This window comes from Macaca thibetana, chromosome 11, assembly GCF_024542745.1.
Source record: "Macaca thibetana thibetana isolate TM-01 chromosome 11, ASM2454274v1, whole genome shotgun sequence".
NCBI lineage: Eukaryota > Metazoa > Chordata > Mammalia > Primates > Cercopithecidae > Macaca > Macaca thibetana.
The window spans coordinates 120,926,772-120,951,741 of record NC_065588.1 but is presented as its reverse complement, the minus strand read 5'-3'; the positions used below and the strand labels follow the sequence as shown (position 1 = coordinate 120,951,741).

The 24,970-nt window shown below is 55.9% G+C and overlaps 2 protein-coding genes across 4 annotated transcripts in view; one reads left to right on the top strand and one right to left on the bottom strand.

Moving 5' to 3' along the window:
- NCOR2 (nuclear receptor corepressor 2) overlaps window positions 1-24,970 on the top strand; it is a 240,891-nt gene that overhangs the window by 18,272 nt on the left and 197,649 nt on the right. For 2 of the 3 annotated variants that reach the window (XM_050747808.1, XM_050747805.1), the window contains exon 2: window positions 12,535-12,581. The exons of the other annotated variant lie outside the window; for it this stretch is intronic. The gene's annotated coding sequence lies outside the window, so the exon portion shown is untranslated. The remainder of the gene's footprint in view (window positions 1-12,534; window positions 12,582-24,970) is intronic. 3 annotated transcript variants of the gene reach the window in all.
- Window positions 1-24,970, bottom strand: part of TMEM132B (transmembrane protein 132B) — a 1,306,862-nt gene that overhangs the window by 1,123,389 nt on the left and 158,503 nt on the right. The gene's annotated exons all lie outside the window — the stretch shown is intronic.

Here is a 24,970-nt window from a genome sequence, read left to right as displayed (position 1 = left end):
GCTGCATGCTGCCCGTCTCAGTGCCTGCACATGCCGCGTGAATTCATCTGATCCTCTCAGTGATCTCGTGATCCAGCAGCTGTCGTCATTGCCAGGCAAGCACGAAGGCTCAGAGAGGTTAGCTCCCTGGCTCAGCGCCACACCGCATCCCAACCACCCCGACAATATTTACCCCATAGACTTGGAAAATCCCCTCTACTCCTGGGCACTGACATTCTTCCTTAATACAGACTCGGCTCAGAATTAACAACAGCAAAAATCTGTGCGGTGCCCCAACCGTCGGGTAAGGGGAAACGAGAGGGAGGAGTGGCTGGCTCCCACTCAGAATGAGTAAGCGTGGATTCGTGAGAAAGCAGATCAGAGCCCTGCGGTGCTGGAGGGAGAGGAGAGTGACATTTAAGAAACAGCTAGTATTTGGACTGGTTCTGGCGGGTTTTTGTGAATGGCCAGGTCTTTGAAAATTGTGTAGGGAGGGTGACTTTTATGGAGTGGGACTGTCCCAAAGGCCATGAGCCAGTCATGGGGCAGCCAGAAACATCCCTGGGGTAGGGACCCTGCCATGGAGACCCCCCCCAGCCCGCCCTAACAGCACAGATAAAAATAACAGGAACAGTAAAGATAATATGCTGTTATTGTGAGATGGAACAATAATAATAAACAGTAACTATGTTTGGGGGGGTAACAGCATTGCCATTGAGACCCTCTGTTTTCATATCAATAATAATGACAAAAAGAAAAGAATGGCAGACCAGGCACCATGATGGACCCCCCACCCTGTCACCGTCTGGCTTGGATGACTACAGTAGCCTCTTCCAGGTCCCCAGTCCACTCTGGTCCCGCTTGTCTGGTCTCTGAGTTGCAGCCAGAGGGATCCCATCAGAAGGACCATGAGACTCTTAAGCCTCTGGCCCGATGCTCTCCATTCTCTTCCCACTGCTCTGAGAATAAATTCAGAGGCCGCCTGGGAGTTCCTCAGCCCTCACCGACTGCATCTGCCTCTGGGCCTTCGTGTTTGTTGTTCCACCCACCTGGAATGCTGTTCCCTGCATATCGATACAGCTGGCTCCTTGCTGCCATTCAGGTCTCAGCTCAGTGCACGTTTAGGAGGCCTGATGTGATGTGGAGGGGAGTTAGAGCGGAGGAGAGTTCCCACAGGAGGGGACCTGCCTGGCCACCCCAGGCCGCGCTCTCCCGCTGGCTGGCTCCTTCACCAGATTCCAAATCATCATAGTTCTTATGGTTATTTTATAACCTTACAAATTTTAGAATTAAATCTCATTCTGTATGTGCATTTATATATATGTTGTTATATATGAATATGTATTCTTTATAACACACGTTTCTCATATAAAAATATATGATTGGTCTCTCCACACAATGGAATATTATTCAGCCATGAAAAGGAATGAAGTACGGATGTGTGCTACACTGTGGGTGAACCTTGAAACCATGATGCTGAGTGAAAGAAGCCAGACACACAAGGCCACATAGTGTACGATTCCACCTTCATGAAATGCCCAGAACAGGCAAACCCACAGAGATGGAAAACAGATTGGTGGTTGCCAGAGGCTGGAAGGAGGGGACCTGGGGAGAACCTACTCCATGTTGATGGGGTCTCCTTTTAGGGTGATAAAAATGTTTTGTAATTAGATAGAGGTGATGGTTGCATAGCACTGGGAATGTCCTAAATGTCAGAGCTGCCTACTTTATGGTGGTTAATTTTATGTTATGTGAATTTCATCTCCATTTGAAAAATGTGGGAACTGAAAAAGATGGACTAGTCTCTCCTTAATCTTGGGGAATATATTCTAAGATCCCCAGTGGATGCCTGAAGCTGCAGACAGTATGGAACCCTATATACACTCCATCTTTTCCTACATGTATAGACCTGTGACAAGGTTTTCTTTACAAATTAGGCACAGTGAGAGATTAACAACCATAACTAATAATAAAATAGGAAAGGCCAGGTGTGGTGGCTCATGCCTGTAACCCCAGCACTTTGGGAGGCCAAAGTGGGTGGATCGCTTGAGGCCAGGAGTTTGAGACCAGCCTGGCCAACATGGTGAAACCCTGACTATACTAAAAATAAAAAAATTAACTGGGCATGGTGGCGGGTGCCTGTAATCCCAGATACTCAGGAGGCTGAGGCAGGAGAATCACTTGAACCCAGGAGGTGGAGGCGGAGGCTGCAGTGAGCCAAGATTGCACCACTGCATTCCAGCCTATACAATAGAGCAAGAAAAAAAAAAAAAAACACAAAAAAACAAACAAAACCCAAAAATGGATGAGTTGTTTACTTGTGGAATTTTCCGTTTAATGTTTTCAGACCACCATACTGAAACTTCGGAAAGCTCCCGCGGCTAAGCAGGGACTGCTGTACATATTTATTAAGCCCTTACTGTATGCTGGGCATTCACTGTTACTGTTGGCAGGCATTTGCTCACTGAGCCTCTGAGTCAGCCCTGTGAGCTGAGTTTCTATTTTACAGGTGAGGAAACAGGCTCAGAAGGGTTAAGTCACATGCTCAGGGTCACAGAGCTAGAAAGCAGCACAGCTGGGGTTTGAACCCGGGTCTCAGACCCTATCCTGAGATCACAAGACCTGCGCTCTGTGGCCTTGCTGCAGGCTGAGCCCTGCCAGGGAGCAGAAACAGCCTATGCCTGGGATGGGTCTCTTCTGCCTCTCTGTGTTGTCCCTACGCATACCCCTAAACTGCTGCCCTTGGTAGTGTGTGGCTTTGCATGTGTCCCGGGTGACACGGAGACTCTGGGGTGGGGCCAGTTCACAGCTCTGCCTGTGTGCATGGAACTTGGCTCATCTGCCGGGTCCAGAGAGGGTCCCCAGGCCGAAAGGCTGTTCCACGCCACTCATCCCCCACCCCCACCCTGGCCACAGAAGCAGGAACTTCCCAGCACGGGGCAGCGCAGGGAATGAGCGTGGCTCACTCTGTGGCGCGTGTGGGGCCACTGGGCTGTTTCAGTTTCTGCTGCGTTTCTTGCTCTGACTCAGGGCCCCGACCCCAGCTGGGCCACTTGGGCTTCTGAGCGCCTGCTGAGCTGAGCTGAGCTCACTGGGATGTGAGAAAGATCCTGGGCTGAGCTCCCCTTGCCTGGAGTCCTTGGGCCTTGGTTTTCCCATCTGTGTGGTGGGGGCTTCAAGGGGCCCCGTGTGTCGGTGGGTTGGTGTGGAGGGATTGGGTGTGGACACCAGGGGCTGAAAGCTGGTGGGGACTCATGGGGAAACCTGTGCCTCGGACCCCTCCAGACCAGAGGCTCCTGCAGAGCCCCGCCCATGGAGGATCTGGGTGCGGGGCTGCCTTGTCTCTGGGGGCTTCTGTTGTCACTGACCTCCGGCCCCCGCCTCGTGGTCACCAAAGCCTATGTTTCCCCTGGGCCTGCTGCGGAGGTGGGAGGCAGGGAAGGTGGGCTCATTCATCCAGTCCTCTCATCATGGCCTCCAGGGGGCTCTGCTTTTGGGTGTTCGAGGTGCTGGGGGCATTGGTTGGTGTCTCAGTAGGGTTGCAGGCTGGCAAGGGGCCCTGGGGAGGTGGCCTGGTGAATCCTGATGGTGAGCTTCAACTGAGCACTGCTGGGTGCCAGGCTGTAAGTTTCTCTTCAGAGTAGTCCCTGGCATCATCCCCGTTTTACAGATGGGCACACTGAGGTTCCGAGAAGCAAGGCACCTTCCTCAGGCTTTAAAAAATGACAGCACTAGGGCTGGATTGGGAGCCAGCCTGATTTTAGCCTAATGTAATCGCCTCCTTTCACCACCGAGGAGACTGCCTCTGGGAAGTGAAGCAGCACACACAGGGGTCGCGGTCTCCTGCCAGGATGCCATGGCTCAGGGATTTGATCTGGGTCTCAGGCCCATTTGAGGCCCCCCAGGGACTGTATGTCAGCCCCACTCGTGCCTGGCTGTCCCCTCCTGTGTGTGGGCACCGGCTGAATGATGGAAGCAGGTCCCTCTTGGGAGCGGGTCACGGGTGCTGGGGCTACGTCCTTGACCTACCCTGGGTCGGGGCTGGTGTGGAGGCAGAGGAGGATGTCCCTGGGGGTGGGGGCAGAGCCTGCTTGTGAGGTGGAAGGTGGGGCGACTGAATCAGTGTGGGCCACCCTCCCACCCTGAATGTCCCCAGGCCCTCGTAACAAATCTCTTTCACCATCTCTTGACCTAGCAATTAATTGCTCCTGGCGGATGGTGCCCCCGCCCTCCAGGGAGCCTCTAACGGCCAGACCTTGCTCCTGGGTGGGGAGCCTGGGGCAGAGGCTGGGGAGGGTCCACAGTGGTTTTTCTATTCGGCTGCAGATTCGGGGGCCCCCAGGTCGGGCAGCCTCTCTGGGAGAAGCCAGCAACTGACATTCTGGGGCACTTGCTCTGCCTGTCTGTGGGGCTAAACCTGAGTTAATTTACAACATACTGTGAGGCAGGTGTTGTGATGTTCCTCTTTTACAGACAGGGTCACTGTGGGGCCGAAGCTTCCGTCTCATCCAGCAGTCCCCGGTGCACCCTTGCCATAGAGGCCCTTCTCATCTCCCCCCTGCTGGGGCTCCTCGGGCGGGGGGTGCCGGGCAGAGGCGGCGTCGTTGGTGCTGGCTGACGCTGAGTGTGGACCCCCGCCCTGGGAACTCTCTGGGAGGGCTTTCTTGCCTCACTGCCTCCATCTGCACAGGGGCAGGATGTGGGGCGGTTGTAATACTTAAACGAGCTAATCATCGTAAGGGGCTGAGCATTGTGAGGAGGCAGTGAAACCCTGAGCTTCAGGCCCCTCGGGGCTGTCGGTGCCCATGAGGGTGATGGGACTGGACAGACAGGTGGATGGACAGATGGCCTCCCTGTGCTGCCGCGTGGGGCCTCCGTGGCCTCCGGGCCTGGGCTGCGCTCCCTGCCATGTCGTGGCCCGTGCTTGGCTGTGAGCCAGGCTGCTGCCACCCCGACAGAGCCCGCGTCCCCCTTCCCTCCCGAAAGCAGTCGATACCCTGGCTGCTTCCTGGCCTCTAATTGCTCCTGCTGGCTGCTGTCTCCGATGGTGGCCCCACACCCCGCAGCGAGGAGATGGGCGGCGAGGTTTCTGGGAAGCCTAGGCCCTGCTAAATCCAGGGCGCTGTCGGGGTGGAGAATGGAGCGCCCCAGAGCAGAGGGTCAGACGCTCGGGGTCCTACCTGCCGGCCCCTCGCTGGCTGTTTGAGCTGGAGCAGGTGACCCCGTGTGTGTCTGTCTCCCCACCCCTGAAATGGGGTCCGGGCAGTGGAGATGCACGTGGCCTGGCAGGAAGTGAGGGCTGTTCTTGTTATTGTGATGATCGCTGGTCATGATTTTTGCAGTGGCTCCTCCCCAGTCGCTGTGCTTGGTGTCACTGCAGCCTCCCCTGTTGGGAGCAGACAGGTGGCCCTGGGACTGGGATGTGTTCCCGGGCAGGGCACAGGATTTCTCCTCAGTCCCCCTCTGAACGGGGCTTTGGCCCATCCCCACCCCCCTGCTGGTCCCACTGCAGGCCCTGATCACTCACATCCGTGCTGCCGGCCCCCTTGGCCTTGGTCTGGCGGCCCTTGCCCTGGCTGGTGGAGGAGGGATGGGAGGGAGAGAGGCTGTGACCCTCATCTTCGCCCACTCCCCCGCCCTTGGCTGTTGCAGTCCAGAGGGGACTGAGACCTTGGTGAACTCTGGGTGGCTGCCTCCACAGCTTCCAGGAGAACTGGCTTGGGGCGGGCTGCCTCGGCTGTCACTGGAGAAGGAAAACAAAATATCCCCTCGGGTTCTCAATGGAAGGACTGCAGAGCCTGCCTCCCTCCCGCTCTGGCTGTCTGGGCTGCTGGCTACCACAGGAACGGAGACCAGGTGACACCACTGCAGGGGACAGGGGAGGCTCCTTGTTCACCCCGTGTGGGAAGATGTACCTGGTGGACCCTGGCCAGCCCTGGGAGGGTGGTGAGCCGCCTCCACGTCTCAGGGCACCGGGGTTGTGCTGTGCCGGAAGTTCCCAAACTCCACCCTGCAGGGAAGGCTTCTGGGGGTCATGCCTGCCCCTTGAGGGCCAGGGTCTGATCTGTGGGTCTGCAGGGTCCAGTTTAGAGCTTCTGCAGAGCATGCCCTGAGGCTGGCTCATGCTGGCCTGGCAGATTCCTAGGGCCTGGGGCGGGCACTGAGCATCTTGGCCTCGGTGCCCAGTACAGAGGTGGCCTGGAGTGGAGCCTGGCTGCTGTCGCCCACCTCGCCCGTCTCTGTGGGCACTGTGGGTGTTCGGTCAACACCCGTTCTTCTCCCTTCTGGAAGATGCCCCTCCTGTGGCCCTGCTGAGGGTGTGGCTGTTATGGCCAGTGTAGCCACTGCTCAGGGGAGGCTGGGCTGAAAGGGAGGATTTGTACTTAGCCCTGGGCTTGAGTAATCATGGGTCCTGGAGGCACAGGAGCCCCGAGGCAATGGCCCACCCTGTTCCTGTGGCTGCCGCAGGTCTGGTGGGAAAGGTGCCAGAGTCCAGACACCAAGCTGGAGCCCCACAGTTCTGATCCTCCATGCAGGAAGAGGTTGAGGCTGGGTCTGGAGAGGGCAAGAGGTTGATGCCTCCATGGAGCCCTCAGGGATTGACCCAAAGGCGTCCTCACTGGCCCTGCCCCACACTGTTCCTACTCAGTTATGTGTTCCATTGGAGCACGTGGCTCCCCTCCTGTGGCCAGGAACACAGCACCCATCCCCCTCCAGCTCTCCACCCCCTCCCCCTTTAGCTCTCCACTCCCCCTCCCCCTCTAGCTCTCCACTCCCCATCCCCCTCTAACTCTCCACTCCCCATCCCCCTTCAGCTCTCCACCGCCTCCCCCTCCAGCTCCCCACTCCCCATCCCCCTCCAGCTCCACTCTCCTTCCTCCTCCAGCTCCATCCCCACTCCCCTCCATCTCCACTCCCCATCCCCTTCAATCTCCACTCCCCATACCCCCCCATCACCACTCCCCATACCCCCCATCACCACTCCCCATCCCTCTCTATCTTTACTCCCCATCCCTCTCCAGCTCTCTGCTCCCCACCCCACTCCATCTCCTCCCCCATCCCCCTCCATCTCCTCCCCCATCCCCCTCCATCTCCTCCCCCATCCCCCTCCATCTCCTCCCCCATCCCCCTCCATCTCCACTGCCCATCCCCCTCCATCTCTACTGCCCATCCCCCTCCATCTCCAGTCCCCATCCCCCTCTAGCTCTCCACCCCCTCCCCCTTCAGCTTTCCACTCCCCATTCCCCTCCATCTCCACTCTCCATCCCCCTCCATCTCCACTCCCCATACCCCTCCAGCTCTCCATCCCTAGCCCCTTCCATCTCCTCTCCCCATCTCCCCTCCCCATCTCCTCTCCCCATCTCCCCTCCCCATCTCCTCTCCCCATCTCCCCTCCCCATCTCCCTCCATCTCCACCTCCATCCCCCTCCAGCTCCACTCCGCATTCCCCTCCAGCTCCACTCCCCATCCCTCCAGCTCTCCACCCCATCCCTCTCCATCTCCACTCCCCATCCCCTTTCATCTCCACCCCATCCCCCTCCATCTCCACTCCCCATCTTCCTCTAGCTCTTCACCCCAGATCCCCCTCCAGCTCTCTACTCCCCATCCCCCTCCATCTCTTCACTCCCTGTCCCCATCCATCTCCATTCCCCATCCCCCTCCATCTCCACTCCCCACCCTCTCCATCTCCACTCCCCATCCCCTTCCATCTCCACTCCCCATCCCCATCCATCTCCATTCCCCATCCCCCTCCAGCTCTACTCCCCAGCCCTCTCCAGCTCTCCACTCCCCAGCCCTCTGGCTGCCCCAGCTTCTCTAATCCTCTGAGCTGGTTCCTGCCCCTGGGCCTTTGCACAAGCTGTGCCTTCTGCCTGGAGTGCTCTTTTTTCCTTCCTTATGAACAGCCAAGCTGTTCTGTGCTTGGCTCCAGTGTCTCCTCCTGCAGGAGGCCCCCTCTGCCCCCCCTGCCCTCCCTCCCACCACTGCAGGGTTGCCATGGTTTATGTCCAGGGGCCACTCTTTACAATCATCTTGCTCATTTATGGATGTACTGGAGGGCGTTCGGGTGTGGGTATGTGTGACCTCGGGCCCTAAGGCCCTCATCTTTTGTGTTTACAGTCACGCCCCTGTACCTGGCAGGTAACAGGGGTTCTGTCCCTTCTGTTTGTTGAGCGACTGAAGGTTGATGGTGTCCTGGTCGAGGCATGTTGAAGCTGCCTCTGGGTTTGCATGTCGGCTGGCTCCGTCTCTTGCAGCTGTGTGGCCTTCAGTGGTGGCTTCCCATCTCTGAGTGTGGCGAATGGATGAGTCAGGTTGGCCTCTGTGGCTGGGGTGAGCCAGGCAGGCTTCCTGGAGGAGGAAAAGATGGTGCTTGCGATGATTCCAGCAGGGTAGAGAGCAAGGTGAGGAGGGTGTGTTTGGTGGAGTTGAGGACAAAAGCCAATGCCAGGAGGTGGGCCTTATAGGGCTTGTTTGGGAGCTGACAAGGGGGGCGGTGGCAGGTGGGGGCAAGTCTCAGCCTGTGGGCCATGAGTGGTCACAGTGGGCTTGGCAGAGGAGAGCCTTGGAACTGGTCCTTGCTCCTCCCCATGCATCTGCTTTGCTGGGAGACGAGCCTGGCCAGCCCCAGGGGTGCGAGGATGGAGGCCTGGCCCTTCCTACAGCTGCGGGTGGACTGAGCCTTCTGCTTCAGAGGAAGGTGGGTGCCCAGGTTCCCCCAGCCTGGGAAGGTGAGGGTGAGTGAGGGGGAGCATGGGAGCTTGCTGGGGGCCAGTGAGCGTATAGGAGGTGGAGGGGACGCCGCGCGGGGAGGGCCCGCAGAGCTGGCCAGTGGACCTGGGCCTGAGCTGGAATGTGTGTGGGTGGCCCCGAGCCGGTGAGCGTGAACCAGGTGTGAACGTGTGAATGTGAGTGCAGCAGAGTGAGCAAGTTCTACTGTGGCCTTGAAGTGAGTGGCGGCTGTGAGCACAGGGAAGCGTGAGACAGTGAGTGAGACCCACCGCTGCGGGGCTGAGCTGGGAGACGCCTGGCCTGGGAAGCCCTGACAGGTGCGGCAGCCAGGGAGGCACGGGGCCTGGTCCACACTGCGGCCCACACTGTGCACGCCCTGGCCGCTCGCGGGCAGCCTGGGCCACGCTGCCAGCCCTGTGCCCTGGTGCCCTGGTGCCCTGGCTCCCCATGGCTCAAGCACTTGGCCCTGGATTTGGATCCCTGCTCACTCCCTTCCTTGCCGTGTAGCCTTGGGTGAGTCCTCCCTCAGAGCAGCAGTTTCCTGGCCAGGAGCACGGGATGACCGCGTCCCTGAAAGGGTCCTGTGCAGGAAGTGGATGTTGTCACCCTCTCCTTCCCTCCCCCACCAGCTCTGCCCAGGGTCGGAGGGGAGGAGCGGGCCTCTGATTCTCACCATCCCTTGCCTGCCTTTCGGACTCTAATGTGGGATGCTCTCCCTGCCGGCCCCTCTCCCACCTCGCTGCGCCCAGCCTGGGCTGCCCACCACATCACTCGCCCGGACTGGCACAGTGACCTCTCCCTTGGCTGTGGCTTCCGCCCTCACCCGCGCTCCACAGCCGGATGCATCTCCACTTTGGAGTGGGACCTTGCCCCTCTGCAGCCTTCATAACTCTCCCAAGGTGCTCTGCTTTGGAGAGAAAACCCGTCTGCAGAACCCTGCGTGACCTGCCCCTGCTGCCTCCAGCCCTCCCCTCTCTTCCTCTCCCGCGGGCTCTGCTCCACCCTGGGCCCTGGGTTCCTTCCCACCTCAGCCCAGCGCTCGCTGCCCCTTGGCCCCTCAGTCATCTCTGGATTCTGGCCAGTGTGACAGGTTGCCTCTCCTGGGAAGTCCCTGCTGAGTTTTCTAAATTGGGAACCTCTCTTTGGACCTATGTGTCACTCCATCACTGCTGGGAAATTCCCTGTTTCCCCTCGACAATGTGACCCTGGGGCCAGCCGCCACTGGCCTTGACCCCATGCCACCGGGACACCCTGGGACTCTGTCTCTTGGGGATTGCAGGCTGAGCTGGCTGGGGTTGGGAGCAGGTTAGGAGAAGCTGGGGTCTGATCTCCCAGCTGTCCCTCCCAGGTGGAGGTTGAGAGCTTCTTGGTGCCCGGGGAGAGCGCCTGCCAGGCCTGGCTCTGTCCTAGCCCATGACGGGACGTGCTGCAGGTGTCTGGCCACCGAGGCTTCCGGGAGCTGGGGAGGGCGGCTGTGAAGATGTGCCCGGGCCCTCCCTGTTTCCAGCCTTCCCGCAGGGCCTGTCTCTGGAGCTGACGCAGATGGCAGGACCGAGTGCCAAGCCTGGGGGCATCGTAGTGAAGAAAGCGCTTAAAAAAGAAAAAAGGGCAGGAAAGAAGCCGCTGGCTTGTCCCCCTGTGAGCTGCCCGCAGCTGCCCTTTCAAAGGCTCCCTCCTTGGGGCCTGAGGGCCTGCCAGGCGCTGGAGAGGGCTGGCCTCTAGGAGCTTGGCTGCCAGCCCCTGGTGGGGGTAGGAGCCATGTCCAGCAAGAGCTGAGCACTCGAAGTGGCACACACTGGCGCTGAGGGCACTTCACGCTCACAGCATTCCTGTGGGGTCAGCGTTGTTTAAATCATCATTTCCATTTTAGAGACAGGCAATCTGAGGCTCAGAGGGGTGAAGTTGCTCATTCCAAGTTGCACAGCTAGGAGCTAGGAGGGGGTAGAGGCCAGATTGGCACCTGGGGAGCCTGGCTTCAGAGCTTGAGCACTACACACAACTGCCCCCGGCCTTGTGGGAGTGGGCAGCCCTGGCCCCGCCAGTCCCCATCCCTCAGCTTCGGCACGGGGTGGAGAACGGGTTTCCCAGAGGCCCACTTGAGACTGACCCTGTCCAGTGCTCTGCCCGCTGTACTATTTTTTACTTGTTCTTTTCATGCAGAAGTTAACACGATAAAGAATGCATAAACCCCTCGGTGCAAATTAGCGAACAATTATAAAGGGATCACCTTGTAGCCATGGGCTGCTTTCTCCCCAGAGGTGATTGGCGTCCTAACTTTTGTGGGAATGACATTCTTTTTGTTGTATTTGACGACCTCTGCAGGCCTCTGTACAAATGTGAAAGTTGTTTTGTCTTCCCCAGAATCCTATCATGGAACCACAGAGTCTGCAGCCTTAAATCTGGCTTCTTGGACACAGCCTGAGTCTCAGATTCCTCCCCTTGGTTCTGTGTATCTGCACTTTGTTCTTCTTGATTGCAGAGTCATGTGGTGTGGATGCACCACTGTTTGTTTATCCATTCACCTGTCAATGGACCGTTGGGTTGTTTTCAATTGTTCTGCAATTGTGCATAAAGCTTCAGTGAACATTCGTGCGTGAGTCTGTGTGGCTGTTTTCATGTCTGTCTGATAAAGACCTAGGAGTTGAATTACTGGGTCATACGGCAAGCATGTGTTTAACTATAAGAAACGGCCAAACTGTTTTTGCAAAGTAGTTGCTCCATTTTGCATCCCGTCGGCAACGGGTGAGGGTTCCAGGCGCTCCTTCTTCTCACCAGCACTTGATGTTGTCTGTTTCATGTTTGCCATCCGCATGGGTGAGCAGTGGTCTTTCGTGGTGTTAACTGCCCTCTCTTAAGGACTGATGACATTGGGCATCTTTTCGTGTCTCATTGGCCATGTGTATATACTCTTTGGTGAAAGTGTCTGTGTTGTCTTTGGCCTGTCTGCTGCTGGGTTGACTGGCTCATATTGATTTGTGGGTGTCCCCTCTGTATTCTGGATACTAGCTGTCATTTCACTATTTTTGACTTTGTATGGTAACTCAGAAGTTCTTAAATGAGGCTGGGCACAGTGGCTCACACCTGTAATCCCAGCATTTTGGGAGGCCAAGGCAGGAGGATTGCTTGAGCCCAGGAGTTTGAAACCAGCCTGGGCAACATGGTGAGACCCTGTCTCTACAAAAAAATACAAAAATTAGCTGGGCATGGTGGCAAGCACCTGTAGTCCCAGCTACTTAGGAGCCGTAGGTGGGAGGATCGCCTTAGGTTGAGGCTGCAGGGAGCCATGATTGCACCACTGCACCCCAGCCTGAGTGACAGAGCAAGACTGTATCCAAAACAAAAACAAAAACACTCCAAAATACCAACCAAACACAAAAATAAATTCTTGTATGAGAATAGTAGACACCCCGTCCCCCGACACCGTCCTTCAGGTGTCGGTCGACCCATCTGCCTGTTTGTGGGGTCCTCTGGGTAGGTAATGGGGCAGTTTCCCAGTAGCCTGGCCATGGGGCCCTGGACCCCTTGGTGGTCTTGCCAGGGTGTGGACTGCCTTTAAATCCACAATCTGGGATCAAATCACAGCTTTGTCACTTCCCGGCTCTGAGAACTTGGGCATGAGATTTGATTGTCTGAGCCTCAGCCTCCCTCTGTCAAATAGGTAGCAGTACCTGCCTCACAGGGTTGTCATGGAGAAATACTTGGCCCGGTGCTTACGACGCATGGGCCCCGACGGCAGACATGGTCTTTTTTCCCTGCACATTGATGTCGTCACGCCAAACCCCATACATGCGATGTCAGGTAACGAAACCCATGTTTTCTCCACAGGTCTCTCTGCGTCTTTGAGGACACAGCCTTGCTGGAGGCAGTTTCTGGTAGGTTCATGTCTGTCTCCACTTGGTGTCCCCAGGAGGTTCATCCTGCCTGGACCTTCTCGTGGGAAGGGGGTCTGGAATTACCCGGAGCCAGGTTCGGCCTGGAGTGTGTGGTGGGGGCCTCGGGGGGCGTGTGGGGTCTGGCATGTCAGAGCTGTCCAGTGCAGCGAGCAACTAGGGCAGTTTGCGGGGTCCCCCGGGGACAGGCTGTTTCCTGGCTGAGTTGGTGCAGTGATTTTTTGATGGCGCCTGAGAGATGGGAGGGTCTCTGACAGTGTCAGTGTCAGGAGGGTGGGTTTCCCTGGGCTCCGGGGTTCTCGGTCATATTGCTTTGGTGCTTTGGTGGTGGGCCTGCAGGTTTGGCCAGGGTGGCGCCTGTGGATGGGCCCAGGTGTTTGGGTGTTGGGTGCCGGAGGAAGCCCTCAGGCTGAACCACCACTGTGGTCCCTGCGCCCAGCACCCAGCAGGCAAAGAGGTGGCCTGGGTCCCAGTCTTGTCACTGCTACTTCTGTGCTGGGCACCGGGGCCAGGTCGCTTCATCTCTCTGTGTCTCTGCCTCTCCATCTGTAGACTGGAGAAGCAATAACAGTTTCCCCTTGTAGGGTTGCTGTGATGATTAACGCTCATAGAGAGCAGTGCCTGGCCCGAGAAGGTGCCTCACGAGTCATAATCACAGGTCGTGCTTTTCACATGTCACACCATTTCGTGACCCTCCCAGCAACACTCCAGAATGGGTGCTTAGCCTCATTTTACAAGTGAGGAAACTGAGGCACAGCTTGGTCACCTGTCCCAGATCTTTCAGCTGGAAGCAAAGAGCCAGAAGCAAAGCACCCCTTCTCACCCTTCCCAGGGAATCCAGCAGGTTTTTCCTGGAGTGCTCATTTCCCAGCCAGGCAGACGGTCGCCAAGGGCATTGCCGGGCTCGTGCACGTGGAGGCTCGGGCACACGGCGGGCACACAGCGTGTTCTGGCTCATCACAGGCTGCTGTCGGGAGATTTCATTCTTGTTCCAAATACAGTCATGTGCTGCATAACGATGTTTTGGTCAATGGTGGACCGCATATATGACAGTGGTCCCATAAGATTATAATGCCACTTTTTTTTTTTTTTTTTGAGACAGAGTTATTGCTCTGTTGCCCAGGCTGGAGTGCAATGGCATGATCTTGGCTCACTGCAACCTCTGCCTCCCAGGTTCAAGCTATTCTCCTGCCTCAGCCTCCTTAATAGCTGGGATTACAGGTGTGTGCCACCATACCTGGCTAATTTTTGTATTTTTAGTAGAGACGGGGTTTCGCCATGTTGGCCAGGCTGGTCTCGAACTCCTGACCTCAAGTGATCCTCCTGCCTCGGCCTCCCAAAGTGCTTGGATAACAGGTGTAAGCCACCATGCCCGGACAATACCACATTTTTACTGTTTCTTTTCTATTCCTTTGAATTATTCCTTTCTATTACTGTTCCTTTGGATACACAGTGTACCACTGGGTTTCAGCTGCCTGTGGGAGTCAGTCCAGCCACACACCGTACAGGTAGCCTGGGAACCACAGGCTACACCAGCGTTGTCCAATCTTTTGGCTTCCCTGAGCCACATTGGAAGAACAATTGTCTTGGGCTACTCAGAAAATACACTAGCACTAATGATAGCTGATGAGCTAAAAAAAAAAATAAATCACAGAAAGGTCTCATAATGTTTTCAGAAAGTTTACAAATGTGTGTCAGGCCACATTCAAAGGCGTCCTGGGCTGGGGTTGGATGAGCTTGGATGACACCACACAGCCTGGGTGTGCAGCCCGGAGACAGACCATGACCGAAAGTCAGTAAGTCCGACGCTTAGCGGGTCTAGCACCGGGCTGAGGAACAAGCCGTGAAGGGGTCTGGGGAGCGTGTGGGTGGGCTGGGGGTTGCAGTTTCAAAGTGGGGGTCAGGGTGGGCCTCCCTGGGAAGCTGGCCCTTGAGCAAAGACCTCTAGGAGGGGAGGAAGGGAGCACGTAGGTATCTGGGGGAAGGGTGTCTCAGGCCGAGGGAACAGCCCTGCCAAGGCACCGAAGCGGCTTAGAATGGGCCTCTCGGGTTGTGGGATTCTGAGTTACCTGGGGGGAGTTTACCTGGGGGAGGCCTCTTTCCTTTGTCCTGAGCCTTTGGGGACCTCCCACTGGGCAGGAGGGGAGATCAGCCCTGAAGGTCATCTGCTTCCTGGGGCTGGGCCTTGGGCCCTAAGCCCTGGGCCTCACAACCAGGCTCATCTTGGAGGGAGTGGGGAAACAGGAGTGGGATTTGGAGGGAAGGGGGAAGGAGTGGTGGGATTTGGAGGGATGGGGGAAACAGGAGTGGGATTTGGAGGGAAGGGGGAAGGAGTGGTGGGATTTGGAGGCAAGGGGGAAGGAGGAGTGGGGTTTGGAGGTGGGGGGAAGGAGGAGTGGGGTTTGGAGGTGGGGGAAGGAGGAGTGGAGTTTGGAGGTAGGGGAAGGAGTGGTGGGATTTGGAGGGAAGGGGGAAGCAGGAGTGGGATTTGGAGGTGGGGGAAGGAGGAGTGGGATTTGGAGGTGGGGGGAAGGAGGAGTGGGGTTTGGAGGTGGGGGAAGGAGGAGTGGAGTTTGGAGGTAGGGGAAGGAGTGGTGGGATTTGGAGGGAAGGGGGAAGCAGGAGTGGGATTTGGAGGTGGGGGAAGGAGGAGTGGGATTTGGAGGTGGGGGAAGGAGGAGTGGGATTTGGAGGTGGGGGGAAGGAGGAGTGGGGTTTGGAGGTGGGGGAAGGAGGAGTGGAGTTTGGAGGTGGGGGAAGGAGGAGTGGGGTTTGGAGGTGGGGGAAGGAGGAGTGGGATTTGGAGGTGGGGGAAGGAGTGGTGGGATTTGGAGGGATGGGGGAAGGAGGAGTGAGATTTGGAGGGAAGGGGGAAGGAGGAGTGGGATTTGGAGGTGGGGGAAGGAGGAGTGGAGTTTGGAGGTGGGGGAAGGAGGAGTGGAGTTTGGAGGTGGGGGAAGGAGGAGTGGAGTTTGGAGGTAGGGGAAGGAGGAGTGGGATTTGGAGGGAAGGCGGAAGGAGGAGTGGGATTTGGAGGGAAGGGGGAAGGAGGAGTGGGATTTGGAGGGAAGGGGGAAGGAGGAGTGGGATTTGGAGGGAAGGGGGAAGGAGAAGTGGGATGGTGGCTGTCCCCCACAAGGTGATGAGCTCAGCAGGGCTTTCTGCCTAGGCTCAGGGGGCTTTGAAGTTGGAAGGAAAGTGGCCTGGCCTGGGCTGTTTTTCCTGGCCTCCTCCTCCTCTGCCTCTCTGTCCCCCATCCATCGGCGTCTCCGTCTCCGGCCTAATGGGGAGCCTTCCTCCTGTGGCTGAGTTATCTGCTTGTCATGCCAGTGGCCCACCCGAGGACGATAAAAGGGCTTTTTGTCTGCAAGCACTTAGCTTCCTCCGCCGGGGCGATCCATCACATCTGAGGGAGGCCGGGAAGGCAGACAGACGGTGGAGTGGGGCCTCCTTCTCCCCTGCTGAGGGAACCTGATGCTCCCAGGAGCCCCCTTGCAGGACCCAAGTGGCTCCTCAGCCTGAAGGCAAGGCCTGTCTGGGGGCCAGCAGGGGTGAGTGGGAGCGGGGCCATGGGGGCACATTGAGGCAGGCAGATGCTCTGTGCTCCCCTCACAGAGGACAGACGCTGCCGGATGCCCTGCGCCGCCACACCCACTTGGCAGCTCTGTGGGGTGCCTCTGGGACCCTCCACGCTGGGGGTGGGGGGGTGCAGCCTTTTCTGCGGAAGAACCCTCATGGTAGAAGGGGGGATGGGGGAGATAAGAGGGGACAGACGTCGGGGCCAACACTGGCTATGCATGCACGTATGTCAGCCCCCGGTTAAACACTTTATGGAATTACCTCCTTAAATCTCAGAGCGACCCTGGAGGTGGGCAGCCTCCTTATCCCCATCCTCCAGATGAGGAAACTGAGGCACAGGGAGGCAATGTGGTGTCCCTAGGGTGCAGTAGCAGAGGGAGGGCTTGGCCCCAGGCTCCCAGCAGCACTCTTCCCTGCGGACCTAGGACCTTAGAAGGGGGCTGCAGGAGCCCCTGGCCCCGAAAGTGGGTTCCCCATGACTCAAAGCTCTGTGAGTGATTCTTCAGCTGGGAGTGGGGTGGGGAGGTGGGTGTCTGGGATCGTCTATACATTGGGGTGAGGGGTCAGGTGTGGGTGGGGGCTGGGGTCTCTGGGTACCCTGGGTGGGTGATCAGGGACACCAAAGGTGTGTGTGGGGAGGTTCTAGGGCCCTGGCCCAGTGGGATCTTGCCTCTTGGGGGCTCTGAGAGGACCAGCCTTATCCCCAGTTGGACGGGGCCCTGGGCCCTTCTTGGGTGGGGAGGAGAGCAGTGGAGGTCCCCCCGCCCTTCCCTGTCTGCCATCCTCCTCCCTCTCCTTCTCAGCCTGGATGCTCAGCCCTGGGCAGGGGCTCCCTGCAATTCCTTCCTCCCCTCCCCCTTCCTTCCTGCTCCCTACCCCTCCTTCTCCTCCTCCCTCCTTCTCCCCACAGGCCACCCTCAAATGACAGCAATTAATGGTGCCTGTGATGGCGGGCTGAGAGGAGGAGGCTGACAGTTGAGCGTGTGTGCCTGCGGCCGCCCGCTAATCGGGCCCGGGGGATGCCCCTCCTGCTGTTGGCTCCAGGCGCCTGCCCCGCCATCACTCAGAGGGGAGCAGGAGTCCTGGACAGGCCCGCGGGAGCTGGTGCAGAGCCCCCATCCCTGCAGCCCCCTCCCTGTCCTTCTATTATTATTATCATTTTCTTTTATAAATGGGTGGGCTCTGGCTGGACTCTTGTTCAGCATGAGTTGGTGGATGCCTCCCAGACACCCTTCTCCTGAAATGACCTCGCATGTGCCCATGTTGTCCTCAGGGCCAGCCGTCCCCACAAGGCCCCATCCTTTTGTCCCTGCTTCCCTGGGAGGGGCAGGTTGGGTGGAGCCCAGGAACCGTGTCCTGGGTGGACAGCAGGCATCAGTTAAATGCCCCGGCCTGAGTCCTCGGGGCCTGGGGGCAGCTATCTAAGCCCAGAGCCTTGAGCCTTGTCTGGTGGGGTGGGGAAGTGTGTTGTGTTTGTCATAGTTACAAGAATCCTGGCCAGCTCTGTCCACACTGGGCCTGGTGCTTGACAATTTGTCACTTGGCAGCAGCAATAATGAAGCCCCTGGTGTATACTGGGGCCTGCACTTGGTACGTTCACTTTGGTTCATTTTACTTGCAGTTTTCTGAGGAGTGTGGTATTCTCACCTTGCTTTTGTAGAGGGGGAAACTGAGGGGCAGAGAGGCAAAGTGATTTGCCCTAAGGGCCGCAGTGCCCTAAATGACGTAGCTAGCATAGGACAAATCTGGGGTTCAACCCGGACCCAAACTGTCCAATGCTCATACATCAGGGGCCTTTGGGAAACTTGAGGGCCAGTTTAGGAACCAGCAGACTGATTTAGAAAGGAGGAAATAGTCCCCGGGCACTGGGAATGGAGTGAGTAGTGTTAATATGTGCATCTCTTTCCCTGTTACACTTAGGATCATCTTCATTGAGATGTAATTAACCTATAATGATGCACCCATTTTAAGGGTTCAATGCATGAGTTTTGGCAAATGTAAACATTTGTATCACCTCCACAATCAAAATAAAGTGTTTCTGTCCCCCCTAAATCCCCGCCAGTCCCTTGACACTAAATCTCGAGCGCCCCCTCCCTGCCCCTGACTAGAGGTACCCACCGATCTGCTGTTATAGAAGCTTTTAACTCTTCTAGAATTTTTTAATAAAATTATCACTAGGTATGTACTTCTTTGTGTCTCGCTTCTTTCACTCTGCATAACCCATGTTGCTCATGTATCAATTCATTCTCTCTCATGGCTAAGTAATATTCCATTGTGTGGATATATTACAGTTTATCCATTAATCAGTTGATGGACATCGAAGTTTCCAGTTTTTGGCTATTGGGAATAAAGCTGCTCTGAACACTCTTGTGTAAGTCTTTGTGTGAACATGTTTTCTTTTCTCTTGTGCGAATATCTAAGTGTTGGGTTGCTAGGTCACGTGGTAAATGTGTTATTTTAGTTTACAAGAAACCACCAGCTGTTTTCTAAAGTGGCTGTCCCATTTTGCATGCCCACCTGCAGTGGATGAGAGTTCCAGTTGCTCCACATCCTTGTCAGCACTTGCTACTGTCAATCTTTTAATGTTAGCCGTTCCAGGAGACCCTAATGCACTTTTGATTACGTTTTTCAGCTTTTGCTGCCTTTTGGGCAAAGCTGTGGTTCTGTGTTTTGATTTTATGTGTTTGGCCAGCTGGTGGGATCTCCTGGATGGTGGGAGATAATCACATGTCTGCCAGCGCTAGCTTTGTCTTTTCCTTTCTAGTCTTTATGCTGCTGACTGACTGCTTCTCTTCCAATTGCAGTGGTTGAGACCACAGTGCAGCGCTGGATAGCACCAGTTGGGGTTTTTGGGGTTAGTTAGCTGTGAGTGTTGTTCTTTTTTTGTTTTGTTTTGTTTTTTTGTCTTTTTTTTTTTTTGAGGCAGAGTCTTGCTGTGTCGCCCAGGCTGGAGTGCAGTGGTGCCATCTCAACTCACTGCAACCTCTGTCTCCTGGGTTCAAGCGATTCTCCTGCTTCAGCCTCCCAAGTAGCTGGGATTACAGGCATGCACCACCATGTCTGGCTACTTTTTGTATTTTTTTTTTTTAGTAGAGATGGGGTTTTGCCATGTTGGCCAGGCTGTTCTTGAACTCCTGACCTCAGGTCATCCCCTTGCCTTGGCCTCCCAAAGTGCTAGGATTAGTGAGTGTTGTTCTCTTTTTTTTGAGTCGGAGTTTCGCTCTTGTTGCCCAGGCTGGAGTGCAATGGCGCGATCCTGGCTCAGCGCAACCTCTGCCTCCCAGGTTCAAGTGATTCTTCTGCCTCAGCCTCCTGAGTAGCTGGAATTATAGGCATGTGCCATCATGCCCAGCTAATTTTGTATTTTTAGTAGAGACGGGATTTCTCTGTGTTGGCCAGGCTGGTCTCAAACTCCTGACCTCAGGTAATCGGCCTCCCAAAGTGCTGGGATTACAGGCATGAGCCACCATGCCTGGCGGTGTTGTTCTTAACACTCATCTTACAGATGAGGAAACTGAGGCTCTGACAGGTCAGGTGACTTCCATTCCGACAAGAAATGAAACTCATGACTCCGAGTCGCATGCCCTTCCCCTCCTTCAGGCTGGGAGTCGCCAGCTCCGTTTGTTGCAGTGATGTGTTTGCCAGTCCAGAGGGTCATGCCAAGAATTGGTGGCTGGTTGGGGCCAGGACCACCCGTCTTTTTCCTGGAGTTTCCTCTGCTGGCGAGATGAGGGTGTGGCGGCGACGCTGTGCCTTCCGGGTCACGCACTGTGCTTGGGCACTGGGCGCTGTGAGTGTCAGGCGTTGGCTCTGCCCAGGGTCTTCCTTGCTCAATCCTGTTGTCTTGGGCAAAACCACACCTGCCTTCCGGGGAGCTATTTTGGAGCAAGGGAGGAGCATGACACATGGAAGCCCAGGAACGGGCTGGGATGAAAGAGGGGGCCTCCTTCTCCTTTTTCCTTGCCTGAGGGGTGTCAGCTAAGATGACTTTTCGGGGAAGGAGGCCCGTAAATTAAATAAGCAATCCCGTAAATAAATAAGTAATGAAGTTAGCGGGGTGCCTAATTACATCAGATTCATCATTGTGGATGGATGCCTGCCCGATCATTGTACTTGTTTTTAATCTTTGGCTCTGACATGTGTCTCATAGTCATCCCCACCCCAGCTGGAGGGAGGAGGTGGAGAGGCATGCTGTAGGGGCTCCCAGAGAGCCTTGGTGGTGGTGGTGGTGGTGGTACGGGGGTCGGGGGGGGCGGTCCCTAGAGGGTTATTTCCCCAGTCTGCCTGTTTATGGCAGTCATGGAAGGGATGACGAGGTCTTTTAGGCAGTGAAACCTCAGGAGGCCTCGGGCCATCCTGATTCAGCAAATCCCTCAACAGGCCACGCTGAAGGGTAGATGACCAACACGGTGCCCCGCACAGATGCGGCCACAGCACACACAGCACCCCCTAGAGGGCGAGGCGGGGAGGATGCGGGCCAGGGCAGACAACCTGAGTGCAAAGTCCCAGGGATCCAGGTGGACCCGTCTTTACGCTGCCGTTGGTTTTATAAACCTACTGGAGCTTCGAAGTGGGAGCACCTGATGGCAGTGACAGCAACAGTCCTAACAGGGTTTGTGATCGTCATTGTGTCACACTTTACATGTTATAATTTATTTAATTGACTGGGCGCGGTGGCTCACGTCTGTAATCCCAGCACTTTGGAAGGCTGAGGCAGGAGGATCATCTGAGGTCAGGAGTTCGAGACCAGCCTAGCCAACATGGTGAAACCCCGTCTCTAATAAAAACAGAAGAATTAGCCGGGCGTGGTGGCGGGCGCCTGTAATCCCAACTACTGGGGAGAATTGTTTGAACCCAGGAGGAAGAGACTGCAGTGAGGTGAGACCGTGCCACTGCACTCTAGCCTGGGCAACAGAGCAAGACTCCACCTCAAAAAAAAAAAAAAAAAAAAAGGGCCGGGCGTGGTGGCTCGGGCCTGTAATCCTAGCACTTTGGGAGGCCGAGGCGGGCGGATCACAAGGTCAGGAGATAGAGACCATCCTGACTAACACAGTGAAACCCTGTCTCTACTAAAAAAAAAATACAAAAAATTAGCCGGGTGTGGTGGTGGGCGCCTGTAGTCCCAGCTACTCAGGAGGCTGAGGCAGGAGAATGGCATGAAACCAGGAGGTGGAGCTTGCAGTGAGCCGAGATTGTGCCACTGCACTCCAGCCTGGGCGACAGAGTGAGACTGCGTCTCAAAAAAAAAAAATAAAAAATAAATAAATAAAGTAATTATTTCATCACCTAAAAGCTCTTGTAAAGTAGGGGTTATCATCATTGCCTCTTTACATATGAGGAAACTGAGGCACAGAGAGGTTCCGCGTCTTGCCCGAGGTCACACAGCCAGTGAACTTTGCACTCAGGTCGTCTGCCCCAGCCGGTGTCCTTCCCGCCTCGCTATCCAGGGCACGCTGTGTGCGCTGTGGCCACGTCTGTGCACGGCGCCGTGTTGGTCATCTACCCTTCAGCGTGGCCTGTTGAGGGATTTGTTGAATCAGGATGGCCCGAGGCCTCCTGAGGTTCCACTGCTGAAAAGATCTCGTCATCTCTTCCATGACTGCCATAAACAGATGCCATTCTGAACCGTAAAATAAAATCGTGTTTCACTAATGACAAAGCAAGCCCATTTGCTGAAATTAAAATAGCTTCTTTCCAGATCTTCTCTTTCTCTTTCAGGGGCCCTGATTGGCTGGCTCTTGGGAGACTCTCTGTCCTGCCTGTGATAATGGTCCTTAGACCCATAGTACAGATGGAGAAACTGAGGCTCGGGGAGGTGGAGGGGCATGAGTGAGACTACACAGCTGGGAGGTGGTGGAGGGAGGTGGTGGAGCTAGTGTTCTAGCTGTCTCTTACTGCCTGGTTTGGGGAACGGGGGCCACCTCGTGTCCCTGATGTGGAGGGGGCTGCCTGTCCTGTCCGAGAAGTGCAGGGAGCTGTGTGCACCCCAGGCTGGCTTTGCTGGGGTCCTTGCCGTGGCTGACTGGTTAGCGTCCTGTCTGTCCAGTGGGGAGAAGAGACCAGCTCTGCCCCACCCTCATGGTTGCTCCTCAGGACCTGAGCATGTGCCGGGCGTGGACAGAGGATGGGGGTGGCTGGGGGCAGTCTTGTCCTCGTCCGCTGTCCACGCAGCCCCAGGGTGCCCAGCCAGAGCCCACACCTGTTCCCTCCGTGGTGCCTCTCCATATCTCCAGACTCCAGGTCCTGTATGAGGCAGTGGGGCCTGAACCCTTGGGATGTCTGGGCCGCCCCCGGGGGCCCAGGGAGGGAACACCCTTTGCTTTCCATGGAGTACTTGTGCAGCCAGACAGGGCCTGCGTTTCTGGGCCGTGGCTTGGATGGGAGTGGGAGTTCACACATTCCCCTGGTGCTGACTTCAGGGTTGTGGGGTGCTTCATACGGGACCTGGCACAGAGCAAATACCATATTTACTATAAAAGCTAACATTTCCTGATCCTTTTCTTGCCTTAGTGCTGTGTGTGAGTTGCCAGTATTATTATTATTAACATTAACTACAATTTCTAACATGCACCCCATACATACACGCATGTACTCTTTGCAGCAGCCTTAGAAGGTAGGTGCTATTATGATCAGCCCTGTTTTCTAGGTAAGGGGGCTGAGGGCAAAGAGAGGTTAAGGGACTTGCCGAAGGTCGCCCAGCTGGCAGAGCTAGGATGTGAACCCAGAACGCCTGACCCCAAGGCAGCTGCTTTTCATTGTGTGGATAGTGCAGTTGCCACCTGCAGCCCTCCCTCTGCCCTGTGGGTACGCCAGTCACTGCCACAGCCAGACTGGATCTCTTGGCAGGGCCACGCCAGCTGTGGGACAGCCTCCATGTGCCACGTAGGGCCCTCAGGCACGAGCAGCTGCTCTGGGCAGTGTGGGATGGTCAGGACGTGGGACATCTGCTTCCTGCCTCCCTGCAGCCAGATCGGTGTCCCCACGGCCTCCTCTGGGTCGGGGGGATGGCAAACACAGCAAACAAGATGCAGGGCTTTGCCTTGTGGATCACACAGGCTGATGGGGAGATGGGCAGTGCCGAAAAACAAACAGGATTTTGCAAGGCAAGAAAACGCTGCCTGTGAAATAATACAGGGTGGGGAGGTAGGGGTGACTTCAGTTTCGGGGAACTCATTTTAGGTGAGAATTCCAGGGTAGCTTCTGAGGAGGTGACATCTGAGCTGGGCCCTGGACAATAAAGAGGCACCCGCTATGTGAAAGGAAGGGGGTGAGGGAACAGCAGGCGCAAAGGCCCTCCGGCCACCATGTTTCGGGCATGCTGATTGGGGCTCTGTGCCTCAGTTTCCCACTCTAATGGCTGGAGCAGAGCAGGGGGTCCCCAGGAGGGCTTCCCTGGATCTGAGACTGTTCTGCAGACCTCCGGGGGTGGGCTGTTTTTCACATTTAAGGCAGAAGTCAAGTTTAATGACTTTTGCCTTTTCCCTTTTGTTCTTTTGCTCCACAGTTAATTTACATGTATTTACATGGTTTTAATTTACATGTATTGGGCACGTGGCATGTTCCGGACTCACGTAGGTCACTGGGATGAGAACGGTTTAGAAGTTGGACATTGCCTGTGCCTTTGAGTTTAGTATCCAGAGGGAGAGTGTCAGTTAAACAAGCAAGTGCTATCGCGGGTGGTGAGGGTTGTGAGGACGAGGTTCAGGCATTCACCTGGGTGAAGCAAGAGCTGAATTAGTCTTCCATCAGGCCAGGTGTCCAGGGGCGAGTCATTCAAGGGGAGACATGGGGGTGATTAATTAGGAGCAGTTAGTTAGGGCTCCTGAGTTGTGGCAGAGACACACTCCAGTCCAGTTAGGCCATGATGGGGAGTTGATGGGTCCTCAGAGTGGCCAGGGTAGGACATGTTCAGGCATGGCTGGATCCAGGTGTTCAGACAATGCCTCTGGGAGCTGGCTTTGCCTCAGCTGTGCCACCTTCCATGCGGGCCTTGTTCTCAGACAGGATCATGCCACCAGCCCAGCCCAGCCAGCCAAAGAGAAGGAGAGTCACCTGGCATCCCAGGAGGGATACTCCTTTCTCTTGTTTGAGTGAGGTCTTCAACATTTGTTCCACTGTTTACAACAGCAAGAGGAGGTGGCCAAAGTAGGGATAAGGGGATGTCCCAAACTCAGACACAGGGAGGAAAGGAGTGAGTCAGTGCAGGTCAAAAGGGAGAGGTGGGGATTGTGGCTAACTGGCATGCTAGATATTTTGATGGATTTCCAAGAGAAGCTGGAAATCTGGATTTTATAAAGAATGGCCCAGTTTTTAAAAATCATTGTATCGGCCAGAACAAGTTTTCTTCATGGCCACAACTGGCTGTCACCATTTTATAGCCTCTTCTTAGCAGTGACTTGTAAAGTATTTTGTCCCCACTGTGATCTGGGTAGAATGTCCCATGGGCTGTCCCGGAAGGTCCCAAGTCTTGAGAAGTCATGTCTGACACCATTGGAGATGCCATTTCTGAAAGTCAAGGCCCACGGCCACAGCAGTTCTCAGAGAACAATACCATGTCTCCAGTGGGGCCTGACATTCTTGGAGACAGTATAGTCTAGTGGTTAGTGTCATAGACTGAGGTTTCACACTCCCTGGGTTCAAATACCGACATTGCCACTTCCTAGCCCCGTTCCCTTGGGCAAGTCACTTCACTGCTCTCTGCCTCAGTTTCCCAGTATGTATTAATGGAATGGGTATAACAGCACCCCATAGGATTGTTGTAAGGCAAGCTCGTCCAACCTGCGGCTCAGGAC